Genomic DNA, 10,832 nt, shown 5'->3' with positions numbered 1-10,832 from the left:
CGAAGAGAATGAATCCAAGCTGGAAAATACGCTCCAGGACATTATTCAGGAAAATTTTCCCAGCCTAGTAAGGCAGGATAATATTCAACTCCAGGTAATACAGAGAACACCACAGAGATATTCCTCAAGAAGAGCAACTCCAAGGCACATAATCGTCAGATTCACCAGGGTTGAAATGAAGGAGAAAATACTAAGGGCAGCCAGAGAGAAAGGTCAGGTTACCCACAAAGGGAAGCCTATCAGACTTACAGCAGATCTCTCAGCAGAAACCCTACAAGCCAGAAGAGAGTGGGGGCCAATATTCAACATCCTTAAAGAAAAGAACTTTCAACCAAGAATTTCACATCCAGCCAAACTAAGCTTCACAAGTGAAGGAAAAATAAAGTTTTTTGTGAATAAGCAAGCACTCAGAGATTTCATCACCACCAGGCCTGCTTTACAAGAGCTTCTGAAAGAACCACTACACATATGAAAGGAACAAACAGTATCAGCCTTTCTAAAAAAATTATCAAAAAGAGCATCAATATAATGAAGAATTTACATCAACTAATGGACAAAATAGCCAGCTAATGGCAGTATTAAACTCACATATATTATTATTAATTCTAAATTTAAATTGACTAAATCCCCCAATCCAAAGACAGGCAATTTGAATAAAAAACTAAAACCCATCAGTATGCTGCATCCAGACCCATCTCACATTCAAGGATACACAGAGACTCCAAACAAGGGATGGAGAAAGATTTACCAACCAAACAGAGAGCTAAAATAAATAAATAAAAAGCAGAAGTTACAATTAAGCAACAAAGATCAAAAGAAGGACATTATATAATGATAAAAGGATCAATGCAACAACAAGAAGAGCTAAAGATCCTAAATATATACGCACCCAATACAGGAATACGCAGACATACAAGACTTATAAAGAGACTTAGACTCCCACATAATAATAGTGGGAGACTTCAACATTAATATTAGACAGATCAATGAGACAGAAAATTAACAACGATATTCAGGACTTGAACTCAGATCTGGAACAAGTAAATGTAATTAACATTTATAGAACTCTGCACTTTAAATATACAAAATATACACTCTTATCAGTACCACATCATATCAACTTAGAAGTTTAAAAGAAATCTTGGTTGGCTCCTTGTTTGCTATTCTCTTCCCTCATTTTCTTTTATGTCTCCATTATTAAGGACAATTATAGGCATACGCATATTTAGACTGCATTCTAGCCCGGGCAATAAAGCAATACCCCCATCCTCTCTCCTTCTTCCTCTTTCTCTTTCTTCCTCTTCTTTATTTAAAAAAAAAAACAAAAACAAAACAAAAAAAAACATTGCTGCAGCCAGCACTTGTCTTGGCCTGGAGGGGAGCAAACCTGCCCTGTCCTGTACCCCTGTCACGCCAGCATAAACCAAAAATAAAATTCTAAGCCCCGCCCCACCGTATACCTCAACCATCTGAATGAACTTCCTTCTCAGCCAGGGCTCTCAAAACTTAGCCTGAGAGACTGTTTCAGGCCATCGTGGAAGTGGGTTGGAACATGCCTCATCAAAGCTCTCCAGCAGGAACAGCAACACAGGCTTCAAGGCTGATAAGAAACATTGCACAACTTTCTCTGAAGCCTGCTAGCTAAAAGCTTCATCTGCATGATAAAATTTTGATCTCCACAACCTCTGATCTTAACCCGGACATTCCTTTCTGTTTAATCCCAGGTCTTTAGACAAATTCTACCAATTGTCAACCAGAAAGTGTTTAAATTTACCTGTAGCCTGGGAGAACCCTTCCCCACCCTCCAATTGTCCCGCCTTTCTGGACCAAACCAATGTATTTCTTAAATGTATTTGATTGATGTCTCATGCCTCCCTAAAATGTAGAGAACCAAGCTGTACCCTGGCCACCTTGGGCACCCAGGCTTGAGTGCAACGGCACGGTCTCAGCTCACTGTAATCTCCGCCTCCCGGGTTCAAGTGATTCTCCTGCCTCAGGCTCTCGAGTAGCTGGGATTACAGGTGCCCGCCACAACACCCAGCTAATTTTTGTATTTTTAGTAAAGTCGGGGTTTCACCATTTTGGCCAGGCTGGTCTCAAACTCCTGACCGCCAGTGATCCGCCCGCCTTGGCCTCCCAAAGTGCTGGGATTACAGGCATGAGCCACCACGCCTGGCTTACAGTCTGACTGTTTTTATCAACACCAGCACCACATTATCCCAAGAGGAAAAGCAGACTTGTGAGAGAGTCGGAAGGCAGGCACAGAGTGCCGTCAGCAATCAGCCGGTGCCCAGATAAACAGCAAGGAGAGCCCAGGGGTAAGTCAGTTCTGGTTGGGCACAGAGGCCTTGGGGCTGGGAGGACTCACTGGTGTGCCGCATTCAGGAAAACCTAGAACAGAGCTTCTCAAACTTAAATATGAGCTTGAACCACCAGGAATCTGGCTAAAATGTAGCTTCTGATTCAGTAGGTCTGGAGTGGCGTGGACTTTGCGTTTCTCTTTTTGTTTTGTTTTGTTTTGTTTTTGAGACGGAGTCTCACTCTGTTGCCTGGGATAGAGTGCAGTGGCGCGATCTCAGCTCACTGCAACCTCCACTTCCCAGGTTCAAGCACCACCACGCCCAGGTAAGTTTTTGTATTTTTAGTAGAAACTGGGTTTTACTGTGTTTACCAGGATAGTCTTGATCTCCTGATCTTGTGATTCGCCCACCTCAGCCTCCCAAAGTGCTGGGATTACAGGCGTGAGCCACCGCACCCGGCTGGATTTTGCATTTCTAACCAGCTCCCAGGTGATGGGCCCGTTGCAGGTTTCCAGACCAACGAGGACTGGAGGATGGGCTGGTTCCAGGGCCGCCAAGCCTGTGGCCGATGCTCACGTGGTGTGGCTGCCCCTATGGGGCTTCTGGCTTCTATTACATGTTTCTCAAGATCCCAGGTGAGGTGCAAGATGTGTTATCTGGACCTTGTGCCCGATGTAGTGCCTGAGTCTGTGACATGCTGCAAAATGATGAACAGGCTGGGATGGTGGACCAGTGGCTGATTCACAGCATGAGCTGATTTGTGTAATGTTTCTGATGCCTGTGGGCTAGGGGAGGTCCCCAAACGCCAGTGGGACCTTAACCCCAGGTAGTGTCCAATCCCTTCTGGCTCTTGACATCTTTGCCAGAAGGAATTCAAAAACAAGTCAGAAAATAGTGAAAGTACAGAGATTTATTGCAAAGCAAAAAGTACGCATTCAAGAAAGGAGAGTTCAGGGCGACTCGAGAGAGAGTTGCACCTAATGGCGTGTGGGGCTGCCCCCTTTACGGGTTTCCTTTACCAAGGGGTGGGATATTTATGAAGATTCCTGAAAAAAGGTGAGAGTTTCTCGAAATTGTGGTGTTTCCTGTTTTTATGCCAAATATGGATGTTCTGGAACTGTAATGGCCTGGTGGCTGTGGGTTTAGTATAGGTTTTGTTGGTTTTGAAATGGAATTTCACTCTTGTTGCTCAGGCTGGAGTGCAATGGCGCCATCCTAGCTCACTGCAACCCCTGCCTCCTGGGTTCAAGCGATTCTGCCTCAGCCTCCTGAGTAGCTGGGATTACAGGCATGCATCACCATGCCCAGCAGGGTTTAGCATGTTAATGACGTATAATGAGGTCCTGCATGAAACCTAGGTCAAGTCCAGTGCTATATTGGTTCCAGTCACCATAGCCAGCTTAGCCACATCCTGTTTCTCGGGGCCCCTACTTCTGCAGCTATTTCAATGGTTTCCTTTGGCTAGTCATGCAGAACTATTGCCTGGAATGTTTTCTTCTCCTGTGACCACCCCTGTGTTATTCCTATCTCATTTTCACCATGGCTGATTTCAAACCACTGAGAAGAAAATGTGTGCTTTCATGGAAAATTGCATTGCTTAAACCACACTCTTCCCGATTCGGCAGGCCCTGCCATTGCATTGCCTTTGAATTTACAGTTGTGTAAGTTGTAGATACATGATGTCCCAGCAAAGGAATTTTCTTTTCCTTTCTTGAGACGGAGTTTCATGCTTGTTGCCCAGGCTGGAGTGCAGTGGTGTGATCCCGGCTCACTGCAACCTCCGCCTCCCAGGTGCAAGCAGTTCCCCTGCCTCAGCCTTCCAGAGTGCTGGGATTACAGACCGCGCCCGGCCCACTCAGCATTTTTTTAAAGCTCATATAGCATATATCAGTACTTCTGTTTTTGTTTTTGTTTTCTTTTTAGAGACAGGGTCTCTCTATGTTGCCAAGGCTAGCCTTAAACTCCGTGGCTCAAGCGATCCTCCCACCTCAGCTTCCTTGGAGCTGGGACTACAGGCATGCACCGCTGTGCCTAGCTCATTTCTTCTTATAGCTGTATAGTATTCCATTGTGTGTGTGCCACAATTTGTCCGTCTGTTTATCCACTGATGGATGTTTGGGCTATTTCCACCTTTTGGCTATTGCAAATACTGCTGCTATGAACATATGAGTGCATGTATTTTCTTGAGTACATGTTTTTCATTCTTTTTGGTTATATATCTAAGAGTAGAAATGCTGGGTCATATGGTAATTCTATGTTTAACTTTTTGAGGAACCACCAAACTGTTTTCCCCAGTAGCTGAACCATTTTACATTCCCGGCAAGGTACAAGAGTTCTAATTTCTCCACATTCTAACCAACGCTTGTTTTTTGTTTTGTTTGTTTGAGACAGAGTCTTGTTCTGTCTTCCAGGCTGGAGTGTAGTGGCACAATCTTGGCTCACTGCAACCTCCACCTCCTGGGTTCAACAATTCTCGTGCCTCAGCCTCCTGAGTAGCTGGGATTACAGATGCGCACCACCACACCTGGCTAATTTTTGTATTTTTATTAAAGACAGGGTTTTGCCATGTTGCCTAGACTGGTCTCGAACTCCTGGGCTCAAGCGATCCACCTCCCTTAGCCTCCCAAAGTGCTGGGATTATAGATGTGAGCCACCTTCCTTGACCACCAACACTAGTTAATTTCCTTTTTTTTTTTTAGAGAATGATAGCCGCCAGGCACGGTGGCGCGTGCCTGCAGTCCCAGGTACTCAAGAGGCTGTGGTGGGAGGATCGCTTGAGCCCAGGAGTTCTGGGCTGTAGTGTGCTATGCCGATTGGGTGTCCGCACCAAGTTCGTCATCAATATGGTGACCTCCCGGGAGCGGGGGACCACCAGGTTGCCTAAGTAGGGGTGAACCGGCCCAGGTCAGAAACAGAGCAGGTCAAAACTCCTGGGCTGATCAGTAGTGGGATCGCGCCTGTGAATCACCACTGTACTACAGCCTGGGCAACATAGCAAAAGTCTCTAAAAAAAAAGAAAAAAAGAAAAAAAAATGATAGCCATGCTAATGTGTGAAGTGATGTGCTTCCTGGTCATTTGCATATCCTCTTTGGAAGCAAATAATCTATTCAAGTGCTTTGCCCATTTTGAATTTGGTTGTTTATCTTTTGTTGTTGAATCGTAAGAGTTCTTTATATATTCTGGATACCAGACTCTTATAAGATATATGATTTGCAAAAATTTTTCTTTTTTCTTCTGGTCTCTTGTCTTTTTACTTTTTTTTTTTTTTTCTTAAGGAATCTACCTCCATTGCCCAGGCTGGACTTGAACTCCTGGCCTCAAGTGATCTCTCCTGCCTCAGCCTCCCAGGTCACTGGGAATATAGGCACATGCCACTGTACCCAGCTCCTGTTTTTACTTTCTTTTATCTTTTTTTTTTTTCTTTTTTTTTTTTTGGAAACAGAGTCTTGCTCTGTTGCCCAGGCTGGAGTGAATGATGCGGTCTTGGCTCACTGCAACTCTGCCTCCTGAGTTCCAGTGATTCTCCTCCCTCAGCCTCCTGAGTAGCTGGGATTACAGGCGCCCACTACCACACGCTGCTGCTAATTTTTGTATTTTTGGTAGAGACAGGGTTTCACTATTTTAGCCAGGCTAGTCTCAAATTTCTGATCTTGTGATCCATCTGCCTCAGCCTCCCAAAGCGCTGGGATTACAGGCGTGAGCCACCGTACCTGGCCTACTTTATCGATAATGTGTTTTGATGCACAAGAGTGTGGGTTTTGTTTTGGTGGGGATTTTTTCCCCTGAAATAAGGTCTCATGCTGTTGCCCAGCCTGGAGTGCAGTGGTATGATCATGGCTCACTGCAGCCCTGACCACTCAGCTCAATTGATCCTGCCACCTCAGCCTCCTGAGTAGCTGGGATCAAGGGCATGTGCTAACACTAGGCTAATTTGTGGTTGTTATATTTTTTGTAGAGATAGGCTTTCACCACATTGCCCAGGCTGGCCTTAACTCCCGGGCTAAAGTGATCTGCCCACCTCTGCCTCTGAAGTGCTGCGTTTGCAGGCGTGAGCAACCTCACCTGCCAGTTTTTCATTTTGATGAGGTTATTGTCAACCTGAAATAATTGAAAGGATCAGAATCCAGTTTAGAGGAATTTATTCAAGGCCAGGTGCAGTGACTCACCTAGAATCCCAGGTGAGAGGGATTAAAGGCCCCACAAGCACATTCCTTTATGACTCAATTTCAATTACCAACAGTTTTGATTTTGAATTATTGATTTTCACATTATACATAAGCCAGCTCCTGCGAACTACTGGATATTATTTATGACCTGCCTGGTCTCATTATCTGTGATCAAAGAGCATGGTCTCATTAGGAAAGAACTTGAATAGACATTTCTCCAAAGATGTACAGACTGCCAACAGGAATGCGAAAAGATGCTCAACGTCACTGATCATTAAGGAAATGCAAATCAAAACCACGAGATCACCTCACACCTGTTACAATGGCTATTATCAACAACAGCAACAACAACTCAGAAAATAAGTGTTGCTGAGGATGTGGAGAAATTGGAACTCTTCTATACTGTTGGTGAGAATGTAAAATGGTGTAGCGACTGTGGAAAACAGAATGGTGATTCCTGAAAAAATGAAAAATAGAATTAACAGCCAGGCATGGTGGTTCACGCCTATAATCCAGCACTTTGGGAAGCTGAGACGAGCAGATCAAGAGGTCAGGAGGTCAGGAGATCGAGATCATCCTGGCTAACACGGTGAAACCCTGTCTCTACTAAAAATACAAGAAAAATTAGCTGGGTGTAGTGGTATGCGCCTGTGGTTCCAGTTACTCAGAAGGCTGAGGCAGGAGAATCACTTGAACCCAGGAGACAGAGGTTGTAGTGAGCTGAGATTGCACTACTGCACTCCAGCCTGGGCAGTAGAGCGAGACTCTGTCTCAAAAAAAAAAAAAAAAAGAAAATTTGAATCACCATGTGATCCAGCAATCCCACTTCTGGATATATATCCAAAATAATGGAAAGCGGGAGCTCAACGAGATACTTGTGCACCCATGAGCAAAGCTGCATTTCTCACAATTGCCAAAGGTATTAATAGAAGCAGCCCAAGTGACTGCTGACAGATAAATGGGTAAACCAAATGTGGTGTGTGTACACAAGGAGTGTGGTCCGGCCTCAGAAAGGAAGGCAGTCTCCTTACATGTTACAACGTGAATGGCTCACAAAGACATGCTCGAAGTCTTCGGAAATCACTTACAGAAAGACAAATACTGCGTGATTCTGCTTTTATCCTGAGTGCCCAAACTCGGAGAAACAGAAAAGTAGAATGATGGTTGCCAGGACTTCAGGGAGGGAAAATGGGGAGTCACTGTTTAATGGGGACAGAGTTTCATTTTCACAAGACGAAAAAGTTCTGGAGATCTGTTTCACAACGATGTGAATATACTTACCACAGCTCAACTGTACATTTTTAAATGGTTAAAATGGTAAGTTTTATGTTATGTGGTTTTTCTTTCTTTATTATTTATTTATTTATAAATAAATATAGACAGAGTCTTGCTCTGTCATCAGGCTGGAATGCAGTGATGCGGTCTCGGCTCACTGCAACCTCTGCCTCCCAGGTTCAAGCAATTCTCCTGCCTCAGCCTCCTGAGTAGCTGGGACTACAGGTGTGCACCACCATGCCCAGCTAATTTTTTGTATTTTAGTAGAGGCAGGGTTTCACCATGTTGGCCAAGATGGTCTTGATCTCCCGACCTCGTGATCCACCCACCTTGGCCTCCCAAAGTGCTGGGATTATAGGCCTGAGCCACTGTACCTGGCCATTGCGTGGTTTTTAAAAAGAGGGGTATGGGTCAGGTGCAGGGGCTCACACTTGTAATATCAGCACTTTGGGACGACAACGTGGGCAGATCACCTGAGGTTGGGGGTTTGAAACCAGCCTGGCCAACGTGGTGAAACCCTGTTTCTACTAAAAATTCAAAAATTTAGCTGAGTGTGGTGGCACATGCCCTGTAATCCCAGCTATTCGGGAGGCTGAGGCAGGAGAGTTGCTTGAACCCGGGAGGCAAAGGTTGCAGGGAGCCAAGATCATGCCTGGTGACAGAGCAAGACTCTGTCTCAACAAAATAAATAAATCAAAAATAAAAAGAGGAGTGTCTATCCAGGCTAATGTGTAACCTACAGAAGCCCCTTGCATCCTGACGAGCCTCTGCTGCCTGGCTTTCACGCTTTCTGCCTGTGCTTCTCCAAGAGCACACCCTTCCTGCGCACGTGCACTCTCTGATAGGCGAGGTCAAATTCTGTTCTTGGTAAGAAAAAATGTACTCACCTTGTCATGTCTCTGAAGTTTACACCCCAGGCATGTCAGAGCGTGATCAGTAACCTCTCTGCCTTGGAGACATCTAATAGGAGCTTGCAGCTGAGATCAGGTGTGGACAGAACACAGAACTGGCTCCTGAAGAAAGATAAACTCGGAAGGTCCCTCCTTGCAGACTTGGGGTCTGGAAGCCAAGTGGCATGCCCAGCGTGGGGTGTGGCTTTTCACAGAGGAGGAAGAGGGAGACACCATGTGTGGGCACTGGGCTCGAAAGGCCCTACGTCAGCTGGCTGGATGCACCCCTCTCTGCTTCCCCAGACAAGAAACGCTGCCGGTGCCAAAAGCAAGGGCACCAAGGGGTGGTCAGGTCCACTCTGAACCTGTTAATGATTCCTTCCTTATCTAAACCTGGAATGTGGGAATGGAAAAACAGCCCCAGCAGTGTGAGCTCTGAGATGTTTGCAAAATTTATTAGGCCCAGAGAGACGTGAATGGGAACTGGAGTCACTTCCCCACCCATGTCCAGGGCAGTTATTTGAAGACACTTTGTTCCTGATAGCTGCCTCGCCCGTTTTCTTCAACGTTTTGGAATTCCTGGTACAAAGAACAATGTAGAGCCCATCTACAGTTTACATGATTTTGATGTAAATTCTTGGTAAACGATTTAGAAACGGTCTCTTCTTAAAAAATCAATAGTTTTGGGGCTACAAGTAGTTTTTGGTTACATGGATAAATTTGTTAATTTCTGGGATTTTGGTGCGCCTGTCACCTGAGCACTCTGCACTGTACTCAATGTGTAGTTTCTTGTTTTTGTTTTTGTTTTTTTTTTTTTAGATGGAGTCTCGCTTTCTTGCCCAGGCTGGAGTGCAGTGGTGCAATCTCGGCTCCCTGCAACCTCCACTTTCTGGGTTCAAGTGATTCTCCTGCCTCAGCCTCCCGAGTAACTGGGACTACAGGTGCGTGCCACTACTCCCAGCTAATTTTTTGTATTTTTAGTAAAGGTGAGGTTTTACTGTGTTAGCCAGGATAGTCCCGATCTTCTGACCTCGTGATGTGCCCGCCTTGGCCTCCCAAAGTGTTGGGATTACAGGCGTGAGCCACCTTGCCTAGCCAGTGCGTAGTCTTTTATCCCTTACCCACCTCCTGTCAGAGGCATTGGAACCAGAGCAACTCCATCTTGGATAAGGACTGGGTAAAATGAGGCTGAGGCCTATTGGGCTACATTCCCAGGAGGTTAAGGTTGAAATAGGAAGTCAGCACAAGGTCACAAAAACCTTGCTGATGAAAGGATGGGGTAAAGAAGCCACAAAAAGCCACCAAAACCAAGATGGTGATGAAAGTGACCTCTGGTTGTCTTCGCTGCTCATTATATGCTAATTTTAATACATTAGCCTGCTAAAAGACACTCCCACCAGTGCCATGACAGTTTACAAATGCCACGGCAACCTCAGGAAGGTACCCTATATGGACTAAAAGGGGGAGGAGCTCTCAGTTTCAGGGAATTGCCCACCCCTTTCCCAGAAAACTGGTGAATAATCCTCCCCTTGTTTAGCAAATAACAAGAAGTAATTATAAGGAGCATCAGTTGAGCGGTCCATCCCACTGCTCTGCTACAGAGTAGCCATTTTTTTCTTTACTTTCAAACCCTCTCTCGGGGTCTGGATGAGGACTCTTTCCTGGTAACATTCCTCCTTCCTTCCTTTTTTTTTTTTTTTTTTCTGTTAAAAAAAAATGTAATCTTAGCCGGGCGCGGTGGCTCAAGCCTGTAATCCCAGCACTTTGGGAGACCGAGGCGGGTGGATCACGAGGTCAAGAGATCAAGACCATCCTGGTCAACATGGTGAAACCCCGTCTCTACTAAAAATACAAAAAAATCAGCTGGGCATGGTGGTGCGTACCTGTAATCCCAGCTACTCAGGAGGCTGCGGCAGGAGAATTACCTGAACCCAGGAGGCGGAGGTTGCGGTGAGCCGAGATCGCGCCATTGCACTCCAGCCTGGGTAACAAGAGCGAAACTCCGTCTCACAAAAAAAACAAAAAAACAAAAACAAAACAAAGACAAAAAAATGTAATCCTGTCTTTCTTGGGATCTTTCTATCTTCTTTCTTCCCTTCTTTCCTCCCTTCCTTTCCTCCTTCCCTCCTTCCTTCCTTTCCTGACAGGGTTTTTTTTTTTTTTTTTAATTTTTAATCTTAAAAAAAGACGGGTTTCTCCA

General features: G+C 45.2%; 1 protein-coding gene across 1 annotated transcript in view; it reads left to right on the top strand.

Moving 5' to 3' along the window:
* The first annotated feature begins 2,174 nt into the window (after positions 1-2,174).
* The window catches only part of SLC2A5 (solute carrier family 2 member 5), a 52,906-nt gene continuing 44,248 nt past the window's right edge, over positions 2,175-10,832 (top strand). The window contains exon 1 of the mRNA XM_074380019.1: positions 2,175-2,318. The gene's annotated coding sequence lies outside the window, so the exon portion shown is untranslated. The remainder of the gene's footprint in view (positions 2,319-10,832) is intronic.

This window comes from Saimiri boliviensis, chromosome 11 (genome assembly GCF_048565385.1).
Source record: "Saimiri boliviensis isolate mSaiBol1 chromosome 11, mSaiBol1.pri, whole genome shotgun sequence".
NCBI lineage: Eukaryota > Metazoa > Chordata > Mammalia > Primates > Cebidae > Saimiri > Saimiri boliviensis.
The sequence above is the reverse complement of the archived record's forward strand: the minus strand, read 5'-3'. Positions and strand labels throughout refer to the sequence as shown.